Consider the following 14564-nt stretch of genomic DNA (forward strand, 5'->3'; position numbering starts at 1 on the left):
CAATCTGTAACCTCATGGCCTGGCATATTCCTCACTCTACCATTACCAACAAGCCATGGGAGCAACCCTGCTTCAATGAGGAGTGTAGAAGAGCATGCCAGGAGCAGCACGAGGCGTACCTAAAAATGAGGTGAAGCTACAACTCAGGACTATATGCGTGCAAAACAGCGGAAGCAACATGCTATAGACAGAGCTAAGCGATTCCACAACCAATGGATCAGATCAAAGCTCTGCAGTCCTGCCACATCCAGTCGTGAATGGTGGTGGACAATTAAACAACTAACGGGAGGAGGAGGCTCTGCAAACATCCCCATCCTCAATGATGGCGGAGTCCAGCACGTGAGTGCAAAAGACAAGGCTGAAGCGTTTGCAACCATCTTCAGCCAGAAGTGCCGAGTGGATGATTCATCTCGGCCTCCTTCCGATATCCCCACCATCACAGAAGCCAGTCTTCAGCCAATTCGATTCACTCCATATGATATTAAGAAACGGCTGAGTGCAATGGATACAGCAAAAGCTGTGCGCCCCGACAACATCCCAGCTGTAGTGCTGAAGACTTGTGCTTCACAACTAGCTGCGCCTCTAGCCAAGCTGTTCCAGTACAGCTACGACACTGGCATCTACCCGACAAAGTGGAAAATTGCCCAGGTATGTCCTGTCCACAAAAAGCAGGACAAATCCAATCCGGCCAATTACCGCCCCATCAGTCTACTCTCAATCATCAGCAAAGTGATGGAAGGTGTCGTCGACAGTGCTATCAAGCGGCACTTACTCACCAATAACCTGCTCACCGATGCTCAGTTTGGGTTCCGCCAGGACCACTTGGCTCCAGACCTCATTACAGCCTTGGTCCAAACATGGACAAAAGAGCTGAATTCCAGAGGTGAGGTGAGAGTGACTGCCCTTGACATCAAGGCAGCATTTGACTGAGTGTGGCACCAAGGAGCCCTAGTAAAATTGAAATCAATGGGAATCAGGGGGAAATCTCTCCAGTGGCTGGAGTCATACCTAGCACAAAGGAAGATGGTAGTGGTTGTTGGAGGCCAATCATCTCAGCCCCAGGACATTGCTGCAGGAGTTCCTCAGGGCAGTGTCCTAGGCCCAACCATCTTCAGCTGCTTCATCAATGAACTTTCCTCCATCATAAGGTCAGAAATGGAGATGTTCGCTGATGATTGCACAGTGTTCAGTTCCATTCGCAACCCCTCAAATAATGAAGCAGTCCGAGCCCGCATGCAGCAAGACCTGGTCAACATCCAGGCTTGGGCTCATAAGTGGCAAGTAACATTCGTGCCAGATAAGTGCCAGCCAATGACCATCTCCAACAAGAGAGAGTCTAACCACCTCCCCTTGACATTCAACGGCATTACCATCGCCGAATCCCCCACCATCAACATCCTGGGGGTCATCATTGACCAGAAACTTAACTGGACCAGCCATATAAATACTGTGGCTACGAGAGCAGGTCAGAGGCTGGGTATTCTGCGGCGAGTGACTCATCTCCTGTCTCCCCAAAGCCTCTCCACCATCTACAAGGCACAAGTCAGGAGTGTGATGGAATACTCTCCACTTGCCTGGATGAGTGCGGCTCCAACAACACTCAAGAAGCTCGACACCATCCAAGATAAAGCAGCCCACTTGATTGGCACCCCATCCACCACCCTAAACATTCACTCCCTTCACCACCGTTGCACTGTGGCTGCAGTGTGTATCATCCACAGGATGCACTGCAGCAACTCGCCAAGGCTTCTTCGACAGCACCTCCCAAACCCGCGACCTCTACCACCTGGAAGGACAAGAGCAGCAGGCACATGGGAACAACACCACCTGCACGTTCCCCTCCAAGTCACACACCATCCCGACTTGGAAATATATCGCCGTTCCTTCATTGTCGCTGGGTCAAAATCCTGGAACTCCCTTCCTAACAGCACTGTTGGAGAACCGTCACCACACGGACTGCAGCGGTTCAAGAAGGCGGCTCACCACCACCTTCTCAAGGGCAATTAGGGATGGGCAATAAATGCCGGCCTTGCCAGCGACGCTCACATCCTATGAATGAATAAAAAAAAATTGTGGCAGCTTTCCACCAATTTAGCAGCCTTCTACTATTTATCATACTACAATATCGGAAATAGCTGAAGGTGATAGCTAAAAGATTGATGTTTAATTCAATATATGTGCAAGAGGCGGATGTGCTATTTTGTAGTCATTTAATTATTAAACTTACAGCTGACGGATTCTGTACAAGGATTGTCTCTTGCTGGTAAAGAGAACAACATATGGAGACTATTGGACATTAATGTCATGTGCTGCTTAAATTGATGATAGAAGCTTAATGTCTGATAGGAACTTGAAGTACTCCTTTATGTGAGGTGTGGCTGAATGCAGTTATGTGGTCATGAACCTGTAATTGGAAGAAGTTAGAGATTTCTTTATATGCTGTAACTTCTTCTGAACAGACACCAAACCTATTCTGTATTTAGTTTTGTTTTGTTGTGTACATTGGCAGGATGACAACTTTCCAGCTCTGATTTTTATTTGGGGCGGGGTGGGAAAGGGGGAGGCTGAAGGCAAGGCCCCGGCTGAAGGCAAGGCCCCATGACGTCGCCAATGTGAAGCCAAGTTTGTGTAATACCCAGCCTCATTTTAATATGATTGACGGGCTGCCCCCTTGATCATGTTGGGAAACACACAGCCCACCTATTTATGCTGCACAATTTCTGACGGGCTGCTCAAGGCTTATTTTAAGCGGGAATGCACCTCTTAAAGCAAGGTTGCTTTAAGAGGTGCTTTCTGGAAGATTTTGTTCGAACAGTGTGGCCCCAATTATCTTAGCTGTAATGAGTTGGAGGGCTGCCCCTAGGTTTTCTGATGCCTCCCTGGAGATCCTAGTGGAGGAGGCCAGGGAAAAAGAGGGAAGTACTCTTCTCTAGCACTGACAGAAAGACCACCAGGGCAACTATCCAGCGGACCTGGATAAAGGGGGCGCAGAGTGTCAGTATCAGCAGCATAACTCCTAGGATCCAGGTTTAATGTAGGAAGAGGATCAATGGCCTCAAAAGAGTAGCAAGGGTGAGCACAACTCTTCATCTCTCCATCTCTCTCAACAAAACCGGATGACACTTCTTTCACCCTCTCCCCCATCACTCTCAACAATTCCATCTTCTCCATCACATCTTTCAGCATACAATGGCACAATGCAACACCTCTCCTTTTCATTCCAAACACACCCACCTCTTCTTTGCTGTCTTCACACCACACACTAACACCATTCTCTTCTCACATCCGAGCTGTTGCAGAACCAGCAACTCCTCCCAGGACTCATTCCTCACTTCACATTCCACACACTTGGCTTTACATTTATCACCTCCCCATCCTCATTCCATCCTGCTTTTTCTCTAGCTCTCAGCACATGCACTATATGCACAAACCCTACACATCTCCACTTACCCTTTCAACAGCCACTCACTAACTCTCGCCCTCTCTTTTTGCAGGAGAAGACATATAATGCGAAGGAGAGGAGCAAGACTAGAGGAGGAGTACCTGACATAATTTCACTCACCCAAACGGATCTGGAAGCCCCGGAGGTTATTGGTCTGAGTAAAGTCATGAGCATTGGGGAAGGCAAGGCTGGCGGTTTATCTGAGCAGGGTGTCTGCATATTACTCGTAACCCTTCATTCACCTCAGCAAATGTTCAGCAAGCTTCACAACTTCAAGTTGCTTTCTGAACACTGCCACCTGCTAATGTCCAGCCTCGCAGTACCATCCTAACTCTTGTCCCCTTTCTCTTTCCTCCACCTCATTCTTAGCAGCAAGAGTGCCCTTAAGAAGACACCACGGAGGAGGATAATCCTCCTGAGGATGCACTGTCACACGCTCCACCCCTCCCAAGCACCAACACAGACTTTAGCACTGAGCAGCTGGAATAAACAGTGAGCTAGAGGGATCTGCACATGGTGAAACACCCAGCAGCAGGTACATAATAGCATAAGAAATAGGAGCAGGAGTAGGCCATACAGCCCCGTGAGCCTGCTCTACCATTCAATCAGATCATGGCTGATCCAACCTCAACTCCACTTTCCCGCCTGATCCCCATATCCGTTGATTCCTCTAGAGTCAAAAATCTATCTATCTCAGCCTTGAATATACTCAATGACTGAGCATCTACAGCACTCTTGGGTAGAGAATTCCAAAGATGCACAACCCTCTTAATGAAGAAATTCCTCCTCATCTCAGTCTCAAATGGCTGATCCCTTATCCTGCCCTCTAATTCTAGACTCTCCAGCCAGGGGAAGCAACCTCTCAGCCTCTACCCTGTCAAGCCCCTTGAAATCTTATATGTTTCAATGAGATCACCTCTCAATCTTCTAAACTCCAGATAGTACAGGCCCATTCAACTCAATGTCTCCTCATAGGACAACCCTCTCATCCCAGGAATTAATGTAGTTTTTTTTATTTGTTCATGGAATGTGGGCGTCGCTGGCAAGGCTAGCATTTATTGCCCATCCCTAATTGCCCTTGAGAAGGTGGTGATGAGCCGCCTTCTTGAACCTTTGTTGCACCATCTCTAGGCAAATATGTCCTTTCTTAGATAAGGAGACCAAAACTGTATGCAGTACTCCAGGTGAGGTCTCACCAAAGCCCTGTACAATTGTAGTAAGACTGCCTTACTCTTGTACTCCAACCACCTTGCAATAAAGGCCAGCATGCAATTTGCTTTCCTAATTGCCTGATGAACCTGCATGCTAACTTTTGTGTTTCTTGTACCAGGACACCCAAGTCTCTCTGGACACCAACATTTAATAGTTTATCACCATTTACAAAATATTCTGTTTTTCTTTTTTTCCTACCAAAGTGAATAACCTCCCATTTCCCTACGTTATACCACATCTGCCACCTTCTTGCCCATTCACTTAACCTGTCTATATCTCTTTGCAGACTCTGTGTCCTCCTTACAACTTACTTTCCCATCTAGCTTTGTATCATCAGCAAACTTGGGTTCATTACACTTGGTCCCTTCATCCAAGTCATTCTTCTTCATCTCAGTCTTAAATGGCTGACCCCTTATCCTGAGACCATGCCCCCTAGTTCTCGACTCTCCAGCCAGGGGAAACAACCTCTCAGCATCTACCCTGTCAAGCCCCCTCAGAATCTTATATGTTTCAATGACATCACCTCTCATTCTTCTAAACTCAATTGTAAACAATTTTACAACACCAAGTTATAGTCCAGCAATTTTATTTTAAATTCACAAGCTTTCGGAGGCTACCTCCTTCCTCAGGTGAACGATGTGGAAAAAAATCGGTAAATGTTTGGATATCCTTTCCACTGTGAGCCGGCAGTTTGTGGTGTCGATGGTAGTCATGATGTGGAGATGCCGGTGATGGACTGGGGTTGACAATTGTAAACAATTTTACAACACCAAGTTATAGTCCAGCAATTTTATTTTAAATTCACAAGCTTTCGGAGGCTACCTCCTTCCTCAGGTGAACGATGTTACCGATTTTTTTCCACATCGTTCACCTGAGGAAGGAGGTAGCCTCCGAAAGCTTGTGAATTTAAAATAAAATTGCTGGACTATAACTTGGTGTTGTAAAATTGTTTACAATTGTCAACCCCAGTCCATCACCGGCATCTCCACATCTTCTAAACTCCAGAGAGTATAGGCCTGTTCTACTCAATCTCTCCCCATAGGATAACCCTCTCATCCCAGGAATCAATCTAGTGAACCTTCATTGCACTGCCTCCAAGGCAAGGTACTGATAGTAGGGACAGCTCAGGAGACAGCTCCCCAGAGGGCGAAATCCTCTCCCAGCTCTGCTAAGCAGAGATGAGGAAGTCAGCAGTCCATTTATGAAAAGAAAGTTGCTTCCCTTTCACAAGCAGTAATGTCAGGTATTGGAAAAGAATGGAAAGGAAAATCGTGCGTGGTGCATAATGGGTGATCAATTTGATATTGTTCATTTTACACCATCACCGATAATTAAAATGACCCCCCTAGATTGCCTGTTTTATATGGACGGGATGAATGCACATTGCATTCCCAGCATGAATCAGTGGGAAATTGCTGTATGTTCATTTCCACTTGATAAGGGTCAATTTGGCTCAGTTGGTAGCCCTTTTGTCTCTGAGTCAGTTGATTTTGGGTTTAAACCACACTTCAAGACTTGAGAACTCGTTTTTGGTGAGAGCTCCTGCACCCAAATCCTACCTGGTTGCAAATTGTGCATTGTGGGTGGAGATCCAATGAGCTCAATTTCTGTCCCAACATCTGACCTCAGCTGAATTTGCACCACTACCAATACATCACTGGAATACTGATCCTATAAAAACAATCTAACTAATTGGCAGACTAATTAACCTTTTGCATCTAATGATAATTGGCTAATTTTGTGTTTTAGTCACCAGTTATCAGCATTTATTACTTTGTTAGAACCAAAATTGGAATATGTGGCTTGAAATTAACCTTAAAGTTCAGTTTTCAACTTGGCTGTAACTGAGTGACAAATTTACAGTCTAAATTTGGGCTCCTAATAGACAGTTTGACAATTTTGTGCGCACCACCTGCTGATTATCTTTAAACTCTATCATAAAATCTACCAAGATTAACATGACAGCAAGAATCCCCAACAGCAAGAGAATGCAAGTTGACTGATGAACATAATAGTGTAATGGTTGCTTGGAGGAGCAGGATAAACAAGTTGATAATACACAGTACAGGCCCAAAGGTTCCCCCAGACTAAACCACAGACTCCAGGAAGGATAACACAGCCATATGATTAACACAGCACATTCATTATCCTTTACTGCAGCAATTTAATTTAATTCCCAGTCCAGCCTTAATGAGAACATATCAACCCCACTTGTTTCTGAGTCCATCCCTGAAAAAAACTCTTCCCCAAGTCACTTACAAAGGCACTTTCAAACTCCCAACCGTCTAGCTTTTAGCTCTCCATCGCCACGATACGTCTGCAGCTACCGATCTGCTCAATCACACACTCACCTCCACCTTTGATGCCCTGGTCCCCAGTCAAAACTTTGTATTCTCCCACCCTGGTCATTCCCCTCATATAGTCCCCATCTTCACTCCCTTAAGTCCAAGGGACGCAGATTTGAATGTATATGCCGCACAACTGGTTTAACCATTCATCGCCAGATCTGGCTGGACCACATCAAGCAGCATTGGGCTCTGCTCTCCTCTGCCAAAACTGCTCACTACTACAGGTCATCCTGGAATACAAAGATGACCCTGGCTTGTTTTCTCCACTATCAATCGTTGTCTTAAACCCCTCTCCCCTGCTCCCTCCACCCTCACCTCTAGCCCTGAACTCGCATCTTTCTCTAGTTTCTCTCCTATCTCCCCTTGTGCCCTCTCCAAGCTTATCCTGACCATGAGACCCAGCTCCTGCTCCCTCGACCCTATTCCCACCAAACTGCTGACCCCCCCAACTTAACTTCCTGGCCCCCATGCTAGCTGATATTGTAAATGACTCCCTCTCCTCAGGTCCTGTCCCCCTCCCTTTCAAATCTGCAATCATCACCCTTTCCTCAAAAAACCCACCCTTGACCCTTCTGTCCTTGCAAGCTACTGCCCCATCTCAAACTTCCCTTTCCTCTCCTAAGTCCTTGAACAAGTTGTGGCCTCATAATTCCATGCCCATCTTTCCACAACTCCATGTTTGAAGCTCTCCAATCAGGTTTCTGCCCCTTCCATAGCAATGAAACGGCCATAATCAAAGTCACAAATTACATCCCTTGTGATGATTGTGGTGCACTATCCCTCCTCATCCTTCTTGACATGTGTGTAGTCTTTGACACAGTTGACCACACCATCCTCCTCCAATGCCTCGCCTCCGTTGTCCAGCTGGGTGGAACTGCTCTTGTCCGGTTTCATTTATCTATCCAGTCATAGCCAGAGAATCTCCTGCAATGGCTTCTCTTCCCGCCTCCACACCATTACCTTTGGAGTTCCCCAAGGATCCATCCTTGGCTCCCTCCTATTTCGCATCTACACGCTGCCCCTCGGTGACATCATCCAAAGACATAGGCCTTGATCTTCACTGAAGTGCATGTTCGGGACAGGTGGGGATGCGGGCGGGGACGATACCCCCACAGGGATTGCAGCATAAGGCTCGGGCCATTTTAACTCCTAGGCCTCATTTAAATATTGCAGCACAGTCCATTGCCCGAAACCGGCAGGATTGACGTCAAGGCCAACGGACTGCATTGCAAATTGGGTCGGGAGCCTTAGCACACCAGGGAACCAAAGATACAATCCTTGACATGACCTCAGCGCTGGAAAAGGGCTTCAGCAGCTGATGCTCAAGAGAGGAGGCTCAAGGACTCCTGGCAGGGCCTGGAGGGAGCAGTCCTGCTCCTCCTGGCCCACAAGGAGTTCTGACAAAAGTCTTTTTTTTTAAAACTTACCTTGGCCTCTGCCATGGTTCAGCTGTCGGGTTCCACACAGTGCAGGACTCCCTCTGACCTGGCGTTAAAATCACGTAGCGGCACCGATGATGTAATTGAGCCGTGACTTTGAATTTAAAGTAGGCCCTCTCCTGCCTGTAGCGGGAGCTTCGGCCGACTTGAAAATTGACGAAGTTGAAATGGTGCCAGGCGGGAACTGAGCAACCTTAGGCCGGTAAGTCAACTTGGCCTAATCTAACCCCTCCCACGCACCATTCTCACTGGACAAGGGGGATTACAATCGAGGTCATGATGTCAAGTTCCACATGTATGCTGACGACTCCCAGTTCTACCTCTCTCGACTCCCTCACTGCCTTTGTCTTGTCAGATTGCTTGTCCGACATCTAGTCCTGGATGAGCGGAAACTTCCTCCAATTAAACATTGGGAAGGCAGAAGCCATTTTTTTGGCCCCCATCACAAACTTTGTTCCTTAACCACTAATTCCATCCCCTCCCTGGCCACTGTATCAGGCTGAACCAGACTGTTTGCAACCTTAGCCTTCTATATGACCCTGAGCTGAGCTTCTGCCACCACTGGGGGAATTTTAACCCTCAAGAACTGGTGGGATGGAGTCAGATGAGAGGTGAAAATAGTAGTCTTTTGGTCGCTACTGCCACCTGGCTAAAACATGCCCACTTCCAGGCTTAATGTGGGCACGTTTGGATACGTGCGAAGAACGCACTGGCCGAGGCCACGTCCCCAGTTAGTGCCGGCATGTGGGTCATTAGCGGGGCACTTAACATCTCTCAAGGAAGCTTTTGGCCTCCCCCAGCACTGATTGAGGGACCCTCCACCCTCCCGATTGTGGCCCTCTCCAACCTCCCAATTGCCAGGGACCGTTCTCAAGGGTCCCCAACTGCAGCCTCCTGCCGCTGGTGTTCCCTCCAGCCTGCTGGCCGGGCTGTCCATTTGGCTGGCTGTCGGGCAGGAAACAGAACTAAAAAATGTTAATGAGGCCCTGCCGTTAAGTTCGGTAGGACATCCGCGTCTCCGGCCTTGCCAGGTTTTTCGGCTGTTTTCGGCCTCACCCGCACCCTCCCCTCCTCCCCGTAAATATCGGGCCTTTATGTCAGTAAATGTGATGTGGTACGCTCTGAATTTTAAAAAGTAATATGAGGGAAAGCTGGGAGATATGAAACAGCAGAGGGATTTGGGGTTCAGATTCACAAGACATTAAAAGCAGCACCACAAGTGGATAAGGCCATAAAAACGTTAATGGAATACTGGGTTTTATGGCAAGAAGCATTGAATATAAAAGTCGAGATGTAATAGAGAATCTATGAGGGATATTTTAACTGTCAGCAGGTATCTGGTGGGAAACCATTAGTTTCAGTTAGTTTCCCGCCTGCCCATGGAAATTTTAATCCCTGGGTGTCATTAACGTGCCACCGGTTCACTTCCCACTCGGAATGGGTGAGAAGTGGGCGGGAAGTGGCTGCTGGACTCAGGAAAATCCATCAGTCAAGGGCCACCCCCCGGAAATCAGGTAAATGTAGGGTTCCGGGGGGTTCTCACGGTAAGGAAAGGGGGGGACATGAGGCTGGGGAGGCTAAATTTTCATTGTTGGGCCCGGAGCACCCCTGCTCCCCCAGGCCCAAAAAAGGAAAGAAAAACTTACCAGCAAGGCCTCTTCAGCTTCCTGATCCTCTTCACTTTGACCTTCAACTGGAGGCAAAGCTGCCTGGACTTCCCCACCCATGCCGAAGTTAAAATGACTGTTGGGGCTCGAAGATGTTATCAGACCCCAATTAGCATAAGCGAATTAGAACATGCTAATTCACACATCCCGTCGGGCTTGGGCAGACGGCTTAGCTATGACTAATTTCCACCTCCTCCTGAGTTGTGGACTTTGAAGCCATTCCCTTCTCTTCTAGATAACAGGTTTCTGGCTCCTAAGGTTTTATTAGATCTATGATACCTCATAACATCTCTCTCTCCTTCATAGGAAAAAAAACATTGTGTCAAAGGAGATCTGTGGTTCAAGCCAAGTAGACTGAAAATACATCAAAGCAGTGACCCTCTAGCAAGTTCTATAATTAAAGAGAAAATTCCCGTTAGCCAGAAATTGTCAGTCCTGAATTTCCCTGAGGGTTGTCCCAATCTCCTGCTGTAATTTCGGTGGGAGATGGCGGAACTCTGGAAAAACAGAGTAAACAGTTGAAACTGGCTATTTACATATTTTCTCTGTGAGTTCTGCTAATATCCTGCCAACGTTATAGTGGGAGATTGGGAGAGCCCTCACAGAAATTCATGGCCATCCTTTAGAAATCTAGGTACTACTTTCTACCAATAGGAGGCAAGAGCTTTCATCCCAAATCTTTATTTTCTCTTTTGTGATAAAAATACCAGTATTTTTCTGATGTCATTCTCTGTTGTGTGGATTTTGTTCTCTGTTTGTGTGGGCTGAGGATTTTATGGAAAGGTTCTGATGATAAAGCACAATGTGAAACATAATGGTTCCTTAGCTATTGGACCATGGCAATGTCATGCCAATGAAGGGATCCTGTCAAGGACAAATAGATGGATATTCTGGAGTTTCACTCAATTTACCTTGGTGGAGAAGCAGAGGCAGGGTCATGCTTGCAGAACATTTTTCACAAGATTAAATGAGTTGGGCAAGTCATGACTCTGTTTATCATATCTGAATATTTAATTTCAAGGATCTACATTTCTTAGCAGCACTTTACAACTCATCCTGGCAATTGATACTAGCTCAATTGCTAAATTTAAATCTGAGATAGATAGCTTTTTGGCAACCAAAGGTATTAAGGGATATGGGCCAAAGGCAGGTATATGGAGTTAGATCACAGATCAGCCATGATCTTATCAAATGGCGGAGCAGGCACGAGGGGTTGAATGGCCTACTCCTGTACCTATGTTCCTATCCTAAATATCCTGCTGGGAGCTTGAGTTAAATCAATATTTCTAGGTATAGATAACAATAAGTCCCACTCCAGAGACTTGAACACATAATCTAGGCTGACACTTCAGTACAGCACAGCAGGAGTGCTGCACTGTCAGATGAGCCGTCTTTCAGATGAGACTTTAAACCAATGCCCTGTCTGCCCTCTCAGGTGGACATAAAGGATCCCATGATCCAAGGTAAATGCCTGCATGAGGGGACAAATATTGATTTCAATTTTTATCAAGCTCCAAAATCAATTTCAAATATTTGTCAAAAAAGCAAAATACTGCAGATGCTAGAAATCTAGAACAAAAACAGAAAATGCTAGAAACACTCAGCAGATCAGGCAGCATCTGTGGATTGAACCAAGAAGTCGCCAGATATTTGTCAGCCTTGGTCAAGACTGGGGGAGGAGAAATGTCAGGCATAAATAAAGCAAAAGGAAATTCAATTAGGAGGCGCAAAACAGATTCTGTGGGCAAGTGAAGGAGTGGTATAGCACCTGACACTCTGTTTGGGAATGGCTTAATGGACATAAAGCTGCATGAGGTGGCTGAGAGGAGCGTCACTCAATTTGGCACTTCTGGGCACCCTTCCCAGAGGACTCCAGAGTAGTATTCCTGGCAGCAGATGGTTAGCAGTCTCAATGCTATGTGGACTCCTAGATGAAGGTAATGATACACTTAAAGGAATGTGGCAAAGAAACCCAGCACTGCACAGCACCATGTATCACATGGATGGTCCAAAGTTTGCTTTTCTGCAAAATGTTGACTGTGTCACATGCACGCCGCGCCCATGTCAAACCCTCACATGACCTGACAGCTTGATCGTTGCATGCCATGCACACCCATACCTCAGGATGCAATGTAGAATTGTAAACCTTCCCACACTCACATTTTACACCTCAAGTTATTTTAGATCAATGTAGCTGAGTGATGTCCAGTTTTGCATGCAGGTTGTGCTTGTGTCTGTCATGAAGCATGTGCTCTTTCAACTCCCAGCATCTCGAGACTACATTTCTACTGGTCACTTTGAGGATGCAATGCCAACCTAAAGAATTACTTCCTTTGTCATGTCTTCTGTAATATGTCCAGGGAGCTCTTGCACGATATGTGGACCAGCCTACCTGGAATGCCCATTCTATCAGCCAGGGTTACTGCATGTTATAGTGAAACATTCCTGAATAGTAAGTGAAAATAGGGAAAACAGAAAAAAGGACAGAAAAAAAGATGAAATGAAAGAAAAAGAATCCTGTAAAATAATTGCAACAATGGAACACCAAAAATTAACCCCCCCCCCAAAAAAAATACTTATAATTCTTAGTGAGATAGCTTTGACAGGAGCAGGAAGTCACTTCAGGGGGCTGTGCCCCTGTTGAGTGTTGCTGTGCACTGTTTATACACAACAATGACCACCTCAGTGGTGCAAACGACGAGGAATTGCCCAGCAGGGAGGCCCCTCCTTCATTTCCACAAATTTGAATGGTTTAATGAGTCTCATGCCTTCGAGCAGTGTAAGCCTCCTCCAATCCCAGTGCTGGTAGTTGGAAAACCCTGGGCAATGTATCTGTTGTGTATTTCCAGCATTAAGCCTCTGCTCAATACTTTCCAAGCTCGCTACAACCAGTATGAGCCTACATGGACGCAGAATTTCAGCCTCATTATTATAAGCTTAGAAATTTAGAGGAGTTGAGAATTGGCTTCCGTGAGGGTTTTTTTTATTCTAGCTGAACTTTGGGCCAGAACTTGTTCCGACTGGCATGGCAAGGCTGTCCGCACATCCTGCGGATAAAGACTACGGAAGTACTTACCTCGTGGTCTCCGAGTTGCTCCATTGAAAACATTTTCTCAGTTCAGCGCTGTGATATCAGCGCACCTCCCTCCGTACTGATAGACCCTGTGGGAATGGAAGCCATACCCACAGAATCTGACAAGAAGAGAAGTCACGCCCACAAGCAGGCAAGTAAAACTCATTCATTTAAAGTGAAATTCTCTATGTTAGTGTAAATAAAAATTTAACAAGCCAAGCAAATGATTTAATTTAATGAAACTTACAAAAGTTAAAAGTTCAAATTTTTTTTAATTTTTAATTTTTAAAATGTTTTTTAATGATCAAAAAATATTAAAATAAGAGTAATTTGACAGTCCACATTTTTAAAATTTAATTTTTTGATCATTAACAGTCACAGTGCTTTTAAAAAGTAGTGTATGTCCCAGCGTACCTTTTGGTGGCGTAAGTATCTTCGTTTCAGCTGGGCAGATGGGTAAGCTTATGAACGTTTCCTGATTTTGCTTGATTGTAGCATAGGTGGCCCTTTAGTTCGTAACTGTCAAACCGCTGATGAACCAATGGGAGCCAGTTTGCGATTTCAGGGTTTTACTGCGCATGTGCGCATTCGCGAACTTACACAATGGATTTGCCAGCAGTTGGAGAGGACACCATTACGGAGTGGCGACATCAGGTAAGTAATTTCTGTCCCAAATAACACATCTTATTCCAAATGTCACATTCATGGCTTGGCTGAAGCTGGTATTTGAATAATCATCAAGAGGAAATTAAAGGGTTTGTCTGTTTAAATGGACAGTCTACCTTACTGTATACTGGTTGGACTTTGATAGTATTTTGTAACAATTTATTCCAGAAAGTCACAAGGGTTAAATGAAGACGAATAAGCCCAAGCTTTGATTCCCCCGGGCTGTTACATTTTTAGGTTTTATGTTAGATATTCTATCTCACTGGCCTCAGGTCACCTACAATTCGGAGTGCTATTATTTATCTAGATACTTGCCCAGTATCTAGATAAATAATAGCAAAGCCCAGAGTTCAAACAGAGAATCCTTGCAATATTCTGCGGCGCACTGGATTAGCCATGAGCCGCCACATGATTCCCTCTCTTCCATATGGAGATTGAATATATGCAGTCAAGCCTTGGCTCAGCCTATAAGCCAACACCAACAATAACAACATGCATTAATATAGCGCCTTTAATGCAGTAAAACATCCCAAGACACTTCACAGAAGGGTAATCAGCCAAAAAAAGTGACGCTGAGCCAAAGGAGACATTAGAACAAGTGACCAAACAGTTGGTCAAAGAGGGAGGTTTTATGCAGAGTCTTAAAGGAAAAGAGAGAGGTGGAGAGGCAGAGAGGTTTAGGGAGGAAATTCCACGGCTTAGGGCTTAGATATCTGA

The sequence above is a fragment of the Heptranchias perlo genome, chromosome 7 (genome assembly GCF_035084215.1).
Source record: "Heptranchias perlo isolate sHepPer1 chromosome 7, sHepPer1.hap1, whole genome shotgun sequence".
Lineage (NCBI taxonomy): Eukaryota > Metazoa > Chordata > Chondrichthyes > Hexanchiformes > Hexanchidae > Heptranchias > Heptranchias perlo.